Source organism: Vespula vulgaris, chromosome 2 (assembly GCF_905475345.1).
Source record: "Vespula vulgaris chromosome 2, iyVesVulg1.1, whole genome shotgun sequence".
In the NCBI taxonomy this organism is placed as follows: Eukaryota; Metazoa; Arthropoda; class Insecta; order Hymenoptera; family Vespidae; genus Vespula; species Vespula vulgaris.
Window position 1 is genome coordinate 15,781,192 of NC_066587.1, and position 12,915 is coordinate 15,794,106.

The 12,915-nt window shown below is 38.9% G+C and overlaps 1 long non-coding RNA gene across 1 annotated transcript; it reads left to right on the forward strand.

Moving 5' to 3' along the window:
* The first annotated feature begins 6,392 nt into the window (after window positions 1-6,392).
* Window positions 6,393-11,619, forward strand: LOC127061892 (uncharacterized). The gene is made up of 2 exons (XR_007780992.1): window positions 6,393-7,661; window positions 10,474-11,619. It is a non-coding gene; the product is annotated as an uncharacterized LOC127061892 (long non-coding RNA).
* Window positions 11,620-12,915: the final 1,296 nt, after the last annotated feature.

Genomic DNA, 12,915 nt, shown 5'->3' on the forward strand with positions numbered 1-12,915 from the left:
AAACAAGGGCATTTATCTCTCTAAAAATTGCTTCGTTTGAGATAGGAAAATGAAAATCTATTCGGTCGACATGACGAAAAGATACTACAGGAAGGGAGGGAGAGAGAAAAAGAGAGAGAGAGAGAGAGAGAGAGGCGAGAAAGAGAAAGAGAAAGATAAACGAAAATCCGGTGAAGAGTAAACGAGATAAGGAAAGTTCGTTACACTTGGCTCAGTCTACCAAGAGCGTTTGATATACGAGCCTTGGCAGAGGACTCGTACGAACAACGAGTTCTCCGATCGTGAGTAAGTAGGTACCACCAAAGCTTTCAAGCTCTAACCATTAGATTGTATCGCGGAATTTGATAAACAATCGAGCCACCTTCTGGATCTTCTTTCCGACGCGTAAAAATACGTAACCGTGCTCCTTAATCTGTTAACTGTATTCGGCTAATATATTCGTCGCGAAGAGATGGCAATTTTTTGTGTTATGAAGTTATGGCAAAAGAAATTACCTTTCGCTAATATTTTAAATAAAAATTTCAATAGAAACTATAAGATATTCGTAACTGAAATATGTTAGAATATTTGAAAACAACGACGAAATAAAAAGCAATAGAAAAATTAAAAAATTTCACACGTCGCAAAAAAACTTCGCACGATGTGATGGATAAGATATTTAGAAAAAGTCTAGCAGAATGAACATGGAAAAGTGATTCCAGTGCCAACTTGTTATTCATTGCTAAATAGTGTTCTTTGTTTGAAACATCATTTTGTAAAATTTCAAATCTTTGTCTTTCTCGTTTAAGGATTATATGGGAGACAGAATAGGATAGACTTGAGTTTTGTCAATAATATTTATCAGTTTGAACAATAAAATTACTGATTTTTCAAAATCAATCGCCATTTTTTATGATTACATATAATTTTACAGTAGCAAAATTTCTTTTTCTTTCTTTAATTTTCAGGATAATTTTTATAATTGGAAGAAATCGTCGAATAAATTAACATAAAATTTATTTGATTAACCAACGTATATACGCATGCATATGCGTCTGTTGGACAACTTAAACAAACTGAGAAGATCAGAAGAAAATCGCGAGTTTTAGAACGTAGAGAGAAAGCGACGATATCGGCAGGACAGGAAACGAGGGACTATAATTAATTGCACCGAGGTCGTCGTTTAAACGTCGTTAATTTTCATTATCTCGATTGGTATTCGCTTTTCGCAGTCCGTGTCTCGCTTTGGAACGCCACTAATTCAGAGCTTCGTTCCGATTACGTAGGTACGAAGCATCGCATTAATAATTCCGGGTGTCCTTGCAAAATTTGTCAGCAAACTGTCTTTCTCACTCTCTCATTCTCTCTTCTCTCTCTCTCTCTCTCTTTCCCTCTTTCTCTCTCTTATCCTTTTCGTAGCAAGATTCACCTCGAAGCCTGGAGCGAGTGGCGAGCGACAACGTTAATGTCGAGGTACACAGAAGCCAAACTCGGCCTCCGACGCATTTCCAGCCGTGCAAGGACTATGACGATGCACTTTGCATGTTGCCTGGATTATTAAAGCAAAGCGAGTGAAACCTAATTATCGTGTACACTACGACCTGCAACCATCTCTCTCTCTCTCTCTCTCTCTCTCTCTCTCTCTCTCTCTCTCTCTCTCTTCCCCCCCTCTCTCTCTCTCTCTTTTTCTCTTGCTCACTCTCTCCTTTTTCTCTTGCTCTCCCTCTCTCTCTCTCTATTACTCTATTCTCTTTAGCCTTGGCCGAACCGTTAATTTTCATCGCTTTCATACTGTTTACCGACGGTAACAACCTAACGACTATGCGTTGTCGTCGTTGTCTCGACGATCTAACGGATGATTGTCCTATACGTTATTTCTTTTTCTTCCTTCTCTTCATTGTGTCTTCATCTTGATCGAAATCGAAAAGAAAAGATAGCGTGTATGCGTTCACATGACCCACATAATAGAAGACACGTGTTTCCACGTTAACAAATGTTCATTTGAGAAGAATCAGCTGATCGACCGGAAAATGAACGATTACGATGTGACACACGTAAAATAAATTTCGTTGAAAGTTGAAACGCTTACTAGAACGTTAGGATCCACGGATATCCGGATATTTGAGTTGTCGAATAATATCTACCTACCTACCTACCTACCTACCTACCTACCTACCTACCTATCTACCTACCTACCTACTAGTTTTATCTTTGATCTTTCGGAGTCGCTAACGATCCGGCCTTGAACAATCCTATTTTCGACGTACGTACGTCTTTCTCTCTCTGGATCGTCGATCACGAAGTCTATCCAACGTTGGATATCACATTGAAGGATCTTTAGCACTGCCGTGTTAACCGTTCGGATTCCAAAGTTCTACCGCTAGAAAATCGATCGAATCGGAAGGCAGGTATAGATGTATGTAGGTAGATACTTCTCTTGAAGAGAAGACGGAACTTGTGTTCTTGAACTTTATATTAGTTACGCCCACGCGATAATCTATCGCGAAGCCAATCGAGAAGGGGAGCGTATCTGCACGTAAAAAATATTTCCTTTCAATTTTTTTACTTGAAAATTACGATCCGCCGATCGCAAACAGTTCAAATACGTTTAATAAGTATATAAAAAATTGTTGTTCGTTTTCTGGTCGTTCTAAATATCATAACGTCAACTTTCAGGATCATCGTTATGTTCATGGATCTAAGTGTAAGAAACGATCTTCACGAGACCCGAGCAATTAATATTACTTGCGTTGTAAAGTTTATTAATATGATATTGTAACACAACACAAGTACTGTCGAGCTAATTGGCCCCGTACTTCCTACGAAGCTTGTTTAGTACGTAGTTTCGAAGGAAGTGTAATCGATCTATCTAACCACCTATCGCATCACCCGTATTTCGGAGGAAGAGTCATGATTATTTTAAGGAAGAAGTATTAATATGCCGATAATTAATATCTTCCGTCTTACTTTTGTCTTATTTTATATTACATTTTTTTTTTACGTGTTTACATACATTACGAGTTACAAAAAAACTCTTATTAAAATATTTTTATTTTACAGTATCAACCTTTAAGAATATTCATTGAAAATTTCATCAGAAAATTCTAAAAATTGATCATGTTGCATTCATTTTCTAACAAGAAGAAGAGGGAGAAAAACCTTTTTTCTTTTTTTTTATTGAAATAGAATTCAAGTAAAATAATGTCTTTAGATTCAGGAACAATAAATTTTCATTGACAATGCAATACTTAATTTTAAAAAAATACGGCCAATACCTATGTTTCGCGATTGCTAGCCTGAGGTAATGTGATCGAAGACAACTCGAATCGTTATTTTAGCTAATGGAAAATCTCGTTATTAGAAACGAAGGCGAGATAGAAGGCGCGTTCAATAGATGTAGTAAATGTTCGTTTCGTGCTTTAACTACAAAGCTGGAGCTTAACCGGTACCATTGTAGGGCAACGATTACACGACCGATTGACTAACGAACGCCGATCGACGAGTAAAAGAGAGAGAGAGAGAGAGAGAGAGAGAGAGAGAGAGAGAGAGAGAGAGAGAGAGAGAGAGAGAGAGAGGTAAAGAGACAGAGAGAAAGAGATAGATGGATAGATAGAGAGAAGAGAACGAGACTCGGGTAATATAATGATTGGTCGTCGCGCTGATTTGGACGCTGTTACAGACTCAATTACGCGCCGCGGAGCATGGGCCTCTGATATATTTTCCTCTCTCACCCTCTCTCTCTCTCTCTCTCTCTTTGTTTCTCTTTCTCTCTCTATCTCTTTCTCTGACACGCTGGAACTTTGATCCCTAGCGTGTCGGCGGTCTCGGAATGAAATTAAACGGACTATGCGAGCAAATAACGAAAATTAGCGTCCGGTGGCTAACTCGGCCCGATTTTTGTCGCCAGGTTTTGCTAAACTTTTCAAGAGAAAAAAGAAAAAAGAAAAAGAAAGAAAAGCGAAAGAAAAACAACGTTAAGCTTCTCCGAGACGTACGAGTAATTCACGAGATTCTTTGCGAATATATTTCGTTTTATTATACAAATGTTCTCTTTTTATTTACTTATTTTTTTCTTCCGATTTTTTCCCTGCCTTGTAAGATTTAATTTTTATTGGATACTCTTGTCGTGTAGATCGCGGATCCATTAAAACGATTGGAAATTGTTTCGCGATGATCCGAGCATGTAATGGCTGGTATTACGATGCTATTACGAAGGAGGATGAGTACCGAGAGCCTCGCAACCGCATCGTCTTTCCTTCTTATCGAAAGGAAAGATCGCGAAACTTGCTCTTTCCTTATTTTATGTACATATATATACACACACATATATACATGCACATATAAATACGTATTACGAACGGACGGCGGAGAAGAAATCGTTTGCCATGTCTTTTCTAACGATCCTGTTTATTTCGGCTAAAGGCAACTGTATCTTTTCCGCGACGATCTATATTCAAGAGTGTTTATAAAAAATTGGATTCGTATTGTTATTCCGTCACGTTATCGAGCTAATTGGCTGATGGTGAGTTAGATAGGTGGACAGACGGATAGATTGATAGGCAGATAGACAGATAGTAAGCGGTATCAAGGGATCGTTAGGAATGCGTCTCCTCGCGAATCGAGTAATTGGCTTGTCGATGCACGTAATTGCTTAGAATTGCGTGTTACCCTGGACCGACCTACATTACATTTGCCAAAGAACTAAAAGATTATCGTATTACAAAATCAAATAAACAAAGAGAGGGAGAGAGAGAGAGAGAGAAGAGACAAAAAGAAGAAACACAGAGATTAAAAAATATGAAAGAACAGTATAAGATGTAGCGTTCTGAAAAGCGTGACTAATATCAAAGAAAGTAATTTTGTGTCATCGATGTCAAGAGAAACGCAAATTTCTAATCTAGGATCTTATTTATTAGGTATCACGAATGTAATCACCATTCATCGTTCAGGTGCGACATCGTCGAGGCATAACTTCCGTCTTAACGCGTTCACCTTTTTAGTACGACCTACGTGTTCTTCCTACCTCTGTAAAGTAGATGCTTTTATATAAGGACGGCTGTTCTCAACGCGAGGAAATTCCAAGAGTCCGCGGCGCGTTTAAACGTTCCGATTATACACCGTTGAAGGATTTTCTTCGTGCTCGTGCACCGGTGGTAGCAGTAAGAGAAGAGAAGATGGTGGTGAAGGATGTAGAAAAAAAGGAAAAAAAAAAGAAAAAAAAGAAAAAAAAGAAAAGAAGAAGAAGAAGAAGAAGAAAAAGAAGATTCACCTTCCGACACCGCCAAGAAATTCTAACGATCGAGGTCCTCAGGTTAATTGCGGCTCCTCGAACGCGTGCGTACACCCGCTCTAGGACTCCCGCGACGTCGAGTAGGGCCGTTAAGGAAGGCCCCGTGGGACCCCTACGTCATTCCCTTCTTCTCCTTCCTTTCAATCCTTGCTCTTTCACGTAGGTCTCCACCTTTACCGGGCGTGGGACCAACCACAAATTTTTCTTCCAACGCACCTCTAGCCTCTTCACGATCAGTTTTCATTTTCCTTTTTTGTTTTCTTTTGATTTAGGTAAGTATCCAAACGCTTCGTGTATTTTACGAACGAATGAATCAACATTTTCCCGCCAAAAGGAACCCGTCGACCATATTGGGCCTTCCTTCTGATCTCGAGTCTTTTAATTTTTTTTTCTTTCTTTTTTGATTTCCTTCGCTTTTCTTTTTTCTTTCTTTTTTTTTTTTTTTTTTTTTTAATTCACTCGAAACGATCTCAAAGAGAAAAATTTGATTCCACTTCAAATCTCTGTCGTTTTATCGCGAAAAGTCGAGGCTGCTTTCCGCATGAATTTATTTCCGACTATACGAATAAATAAACGATGCTCCAATCGATTCAGGCAAGCTCGAAAAGCGCGACGAGTGGAACCATATGAAAGGCGGATCATTAAAGTTTTTCGGTCGCTTACACCCGGTAGTAACGCGTGCTCATCGTAGTCATCAGGATCGTGTCTGTCACGTTTCTCGATGTATAGGGTGACCGATTTTTAACTCATCCAGGCGAATAACATTCCAATTCGAAAAACATTCACACGCAAATTTATCTGCGAGATTAACCTCGAAATATTTTCAATATTGCGAATAAATAACAAACATTTTTTCCTTCCGAACAATAGTAAATACCTTCGAAATATTACTTGAAACAATTCCTTTCGAAGTATTACAGTAGATTCTTTCCATAATGAAGTGTAAAAAGAAAAAGAATATTACGTAGGTATTAAAAAATTGCAATATACCGATTGGGGAACAGAAGGATACCAGTTACGTGCCTGAGCGGGAGCGCACGCGATTGGTTAGATAGCGGGCGTGAGAGGTTGGAGGGGCAAGGTACAACGTCATTAGAGAAGACAGTAACATCGTGTGCCGGGGTTGGGCGAAAGGTGTCGAAACGGTTAGTAGATATGTTCGGCGCGAGGGTAGCCGCGTCGCGCCGGTGGCGCTTCGCTGGTGCGTGTGCGCGAGAAAGAGAGAGAGAGAGAGAAAGAGAGAGAGAGAGAGAGAGAGAAGGAAAGAGAGAAGGAGAGAGTGCGAGGGAGGTTGTGAGTGAAAGAGAGTGAGAGAAGAAGAGAGGGGAACGGGAACGAGGGTATCGCGGCCTGGCGGAGCCCAGTCGAGTCCCGTGAGTCCGGGCAAGCACGGTGCTCTGTCTCTTTTATCGTAGGTGGTGTGGTGGTGGTGGTGGTGGTGGTGGTGGTGTGGTACGCGCGCGGTGCTGGTGTAGGCGTCGTCCGGGACAGAGAGAGAGAGAGAGAGAGAGAGAGATCGGAGCCGCCATCCCACGGAGGAAACGAGACGTCGTCGCCGTTTCGAAGACTTTCGGTTCGTCCGTCGTCTAGCGACACGCCTTCTTATCGTTCTCTCGCGGCTGTCCTCTCTCTCGGCGCGCGTGTCCTCCTCTTGGTCGCTAGTCAAATTATCGCGACGTATCGTATATTCTTCTTCTCGGAGGAAAAACGAGAAGAAGAAGAAGAAGAAGTAAAAGAAGAAGAAGAAGAGGAAGAGGAAGTGGAAGAAGGAGGGTGAAGGTCTTTGTCGAGGACAAGAGAGAGAGAGAGAGATAGAGAGAGAGAGAAAGATATATACATATATATAGAGAGAAAGAAAGAGAGAGAGAGAGAGAGAGAGAGAGGAGAGAAATAGGAGAGAAAAAGAGGGAAAGTGAATTTATGAGAATGTGAAAATTGATGATAAATTTGACGAACATATAGAGAGTGTCAAAAGTGACAGAGAGATAGGAATAAATAGAGATAAAGATAGAGATATACAGAAAGAGAGAGAAGGAGAGAGAGATAGATAATATTAGAGTGAAAGAAAGACAGATAGAAGAGAGAACCGGCGTGCGTAAGCACGCGTCGAAGAAAGCACAGGGGCGGCCAAGGAAGGCGCGCGAGAGCTCTGCTCTGTTAGTCGGCAGAGGAGTAGGGGGCGGCGGGGCCAAAGCTGTCACTTCGATCGCCATTTTAGCGTTCGAGGCGGCGAGGAGAGCGCGAGAGCCGGGCATGCGGTGCCGACGACGGATCGGAGCGCCCTGCTACCGGACTTAGCCACCGGATAACACCAAACTTTCCTTTTCTTTCTTTTCTTTCGTCAAAGAAGATAGGACAGAACACAACAAACGAAGAGGAACGAGCCCAGCCGGTAAGCGTGAATCAAAAAGAGAGAGTGAATGAGAGAGAGAGAGAGAGAAAGATAGAGAGAGATAGAGAGAGACAGAGAGAAAGAGAGAGTGAGTGAGTGAGTGAGTGAGTTAGTGAGTGAGAAGGAGAGAGAGAGAGAGGGTTCGCCGCCCCTAACCTCGATGTCGCGCGAGCCTCGCGACCCTTTCTCCACCCTCGCTCTTCGCGCCCCCTCTCTTATCCTACGCTGAAGCTTTAGGGGTGAGAAAAGGCGCCGAATTCGAATCGGCAAATCTATGGAATGCGATCCTCTCTCGCACATCCCAATTCACTCGTTCTCGACTATCCTTTTAATTTTCGTTTACATTATTCAATCTTTGGAAATGGATATACATATATATGCATGTATGTATGTATGTAAATGTGTCGTTTGTTTTAATTTGGAAAAATTAAATAATATACGTAAATATGTACGTTTATCGTTATTAATATTATCGTTTTAATGTTAAACGAATTACCAGGAAAATCGTGTATATATTCTAAATATTTTTTTATGACGTTAATTGATCCGATTAATTTATAATTAGCAAAGTATATTGTATTATTCAAAGTTCTATCATATCGCACCTGTGCGTGCGCGTTTCTTATACACATACATATACGTATGTGTATACGTATATATATATTTTTTTCTATTACTTTTATTATATATAATATGATTATGAGAATTATATATTTTCTACGTCAGATAAACGTTCGGACAGCTGATCGTTGCGATCACTTTTGCAACGATTCGATCGGAACGAACGATTCGTACGTCGAACTTTATGGCGCTCGTAATCGTCGTTTGTTGGAGCGAAACGCGATGCTCGAAGCGACCGAAACGATTAGGAACGATCGCGCGTCGATGGCTTTGGAAACTATTCTGCTTTTTGTTTCTTTCTTGTTTTTCCTTTTTTTTTCCTTTTATCCCCTTGTTTTATTTTTTTTTCTTTTTTTTTCCTTTTTTCCCTTTTTTTTTCCTGAAAAAGAGCAACGTATTTTGTTAGAGCAGCAAACGAACGAGATCTCGTTTTACGAGCACTCGACGACATCTCGTAGTTGGGATCGTCGCGTTCGCGGTAAGCGTTTCGAAAACGAAACGCGATCGTTATCACCGAATGCAATTTCGAATTTGCCGGTGCTATTCCTTTCGTCCGACGAGAAAGTCGGAGTACACGTTCGTTTTAATTTCGCGATTTTCATCTTCGTTGTCTCGATTTCGATATCGCGTGTTCCATTTTTCTTTTTTGTTTTCTATTCGTTTTTTCTTTCGACAAAGTGAGATTCGATCGATCGATAAGTACGCGCGATATAGTATTCGTTAATCGAAAAATATTGATAAAACGGTTTTGTACGATTGATTTATATGAAACATCTTTTACTTAATTTTTTTTTCCCCTTTTCTTTTCTTTTTTATTACAAACTCTTTTCGTATGTTATAGTAAGAGAATTAAAAAAAGAAAAATAACAAAGTTTGACAAATATCTTATTAAACTTTGTAATACGACGTCGTCCGCAAGAACATCGCAATTGCGTGTATATTCAACGAGATGGTAAAAAAGAAAAAAAGATAAAAAAAGAGAGAAAGAAAAGAGAGAAAGATCGAGCGAGCTCACGCGCGAATTTCTATTACCAATGCTAATGAGATGCAATCGTGATCGAAATAACTTGGAACACGTCGAGAAATCTCGTATGAAGCGTGGGTGACCGCTAGAGTAAGGAGTGACTTGCGAAGGAGAAAGGGAGCTTCTAAGATAAAAGAGAAAAGCTGTGTGTGTGTGTGTGTGTGCGCGCGCATATGTACACACACACAGAGAGACACATATCACGTTCATATCGGTATTTCTATCGACGTTCGGATCGAAAAGGTGTGTGAAAGGACAAGGTTGCGAGGACGAGAGAGAAAGAGAAAGAGAGAGAGAGGGAAAGTTAGAGATAGAAACAGAGATAGAAATAGATCTATCGAGGTCGAAACGATTTCTCGATATCGTCATTAAAAAAAAAAATTCGATACGTATTTTATCGAAATAAATTACTTTTTAACAATTGACATTTTTTTTCTCGACGACAATAGAACTATTTTTTTTTGTCGATGAAAATCTTACCGATTAACGACGTAGGATTGATAATATTAATTAATCGACTCGATTATTCGCCTCGTTACAGCCATAGGGAAACCCAAAATCATTAATTTGAACGGAGCTTTGTGAGATTATATCGTAGTAGAGAATGTGAATAATGATACATATATTTTATATGGCCTCGATCGCTCTCAAAGGGATGAAATCAATCCCTAAAGTGATACGAGTAACTTCATATCTTTGCATTTAAATGGATATAATGAATAATATTATTTAATTTGTACGAAGTGATGTAGATTGATACAGGAAAAGTTTCCTGGTAGTAATTGTACAAATCAATTGCATACTCTTTCTTTCCTGACGTTTTATGCCAATATCTTTTTCAGTTTGTATAATTACAGACGTAGCTTGTAGTTTAGCTTAAAAAAAGAAATTATTATTTTTTTCTTTATTCTGTTTCTTCTCCTTATATATATATATATATATATATATATATATATATATATATATATATATATAAGTCACGTAACTATATTTCACAATCTAGGATTGTAATTACAGAATTAAAAAATATTGCCTGAGAAGTCTCGAACAAGAGTAATCGATCTTTATGATCGTCGAGAAACTTTTGGTCCATTCCGTATTTCAATGATAATCATTCTCGTTAAATGTTTAAAGAATGTATAATGATATAACTCAATTGGTTTACAGGTACGAAAAAAAAAAAAAACAAGGAGAATCCGGCGAGAAGGTAGAAGATAGAAGATCGCAGCATCATTGGTAAAGCGACACTGTTCCTCTTCTTTTCTCGATCTCTTTCTCGACGAAGAGAAAAGAAGAAACGTGGAGGAATTGAAGAAGGTTCGCTATGCTTTTGCGCGTTTGAACGGTTCGCTCGCGCGACTCGGAACGATATAGTTAGATAGATAGCTAGATAGGGTAGTTAGATAGATAGATAGTTAGATAGATAGATAGATAGATAGATAGATAGATAGATAGGATAGGTAGATAGGTAGATAGATTAGATAGATAGTCGTCGTGTCGCGTGTGTACTTGCTTTGGTGAGACGAAGAAAGAAGAAGAAGCAGAAGAAGAAAAGGAAGAGGAGAAGGAGGAAGAAAAATAAAGAAAAGCAAAAGACGGAAAGGAGAAGCCGTGACCCCCGAGAAGAGAAGGATAGAAAGGTCAAGTCGAGGAGGTTAAAGCCGTTGTCCTTCGAAGATCCTCCTTGGCTACTGCGATAGAAGAGAATTTACGTTAACGTGATGCCAGCAGAATTAGACGATCGATTTTTGAAAAATGATCGTTTATAAAGATTTTCGGTACTGATTCGATCGATCAGCTGTTCTCTTCCTTCGATTTTGATCAAGTTCGTAGATTCGATTTAATGCAAAAGTGAAGAGAAAAAGGAGAGAAGATATTAGAGATAGATAAGGACGAAAAGAGAAAGAGAAAAAGAGAGAGAAAACAATTTGATTAGAAAAGAAGAGTGTAATAAAAAGTCGAGTGGGTGTGTGTGTGCTTGTTGTGACGTCTTTGTCCTTGTCATCGTCATCGTCATCGTGTCGTCGTTGTCTTCGTCTTCGTCTTTGTCTTCGTCTTCGTCGTCATTGTTGTCGTCATCTTCGTCGTCGTTGTCGTGTCGTCGTGACGAAGGGGTGGCATAGAGCTTCCGGTGGATCGAAACTCAAGATTGGGGGGGCGTGCGAGACTGAATTTGCCCCCCCAAACCGCACCGACTCTCCTTCCCTTCGCGTTTAACGCGAAGCAAGAAAAGCCTGCAACTCTATCGAGTTCCTTCCAAGTGTTCCTCATCTTCCTTGCTTCGTGAGAACTACCACGCCGTCCTTTTGGGTAAGTCGAATTTTTTACGTTCTTTTTATTCTCTTTCTTCTTCTTCTTCTTCATATTCTTTTTTTAACTTCTTCGTGTTGTAAAAATCGTCGTAGCATCGACACGAAGACGGTAACGAGAGATGATTTGTTTTTCTTTCTCTCTCTATCTCTCTTTCCATATATATGTTTATATATATATTTAATTTTTATATATCTGATATATATATATATATATTAAGTAGTAATTAAGTAATATACATTTTTTTTTATTTTAACGTTCTTTCTTAAAAAAAAATCTAAATTTCTTTTATTCTTCTCTTGTCTCGCCCTACTCGTTACAAGATTTAAAAAAGTCTAGCTCGATTTATTGATAATTTTAAGGCGTAAGAACTTTTCAAGATTAGATAAGAAACTTTAATTGAAGGGATATAAATGAAAGGATTTTAGTCGGAAGTTAATTTTAAGGGAGCAAGTATAATCGTTAATTTTTCGAACGGTTATTTAAATGTAACCGAAGTAAAGATCGTAAGAGTGGACGAAGAAAAGAACGAGCAAGTAAGTCGCCTTGCCGTTCCGTAAAGTAGTTCATTCGGTGTGGGTCAAACGTTTATATCCGAGTTTTCGGCGAAAACACTTGTGGAATTCATCCTGTTCTCTCACTTGCCTTACTTTAACCAAGACACACGACTGTATTCGCCGGTTGATGTGTAAAACGAAATAAAGAATACTTTTGCTTGGATGTTTATTTAAAAATAAAATAACACATAAAACAAAAACCACGACTATCGGTAAAAAAAAAAATAAATATCTCTTTTCCTTTTTTAAATCGTTAAATGTTTTTCTCATTAAATATATCGTCGTCATTGAAAACGAAATAATTACGTCATAATTATAGTCTCTTATTTTATTTCAATATCTAAAGCAAAATTATTATCTATACTTTAGAATGCTGAGATATCACAAAAGTATGTAAATTTCTTTTACGATTCCTGCTTTCTTTCTTTCTTTTTCTTTTCTTACAAGATATATTTATTAAAACATTTTTGATAGAAAATTGCCATAAGATTTACACGCGTAGCTCCAAATACGTATGTATAAAGAAAAAGAATTCTCGAGCGATTTAGAGACACGGAATCGAAGTGGAACTTCTCTAATGTACCATAGAGACGTTTCTCGGTGTTGGCATATCCGCTTCCTTCCTCGTCTCTCGAAAGAGTACACAGAAAAAGAAATAAATAAACGGTCTTCCTCGAAAGAGACGCGTTTTGTTCGCGGCGTGTGCCTTTGTTCTCGAGCGTCCGGCATTTTCGTGCCGTTT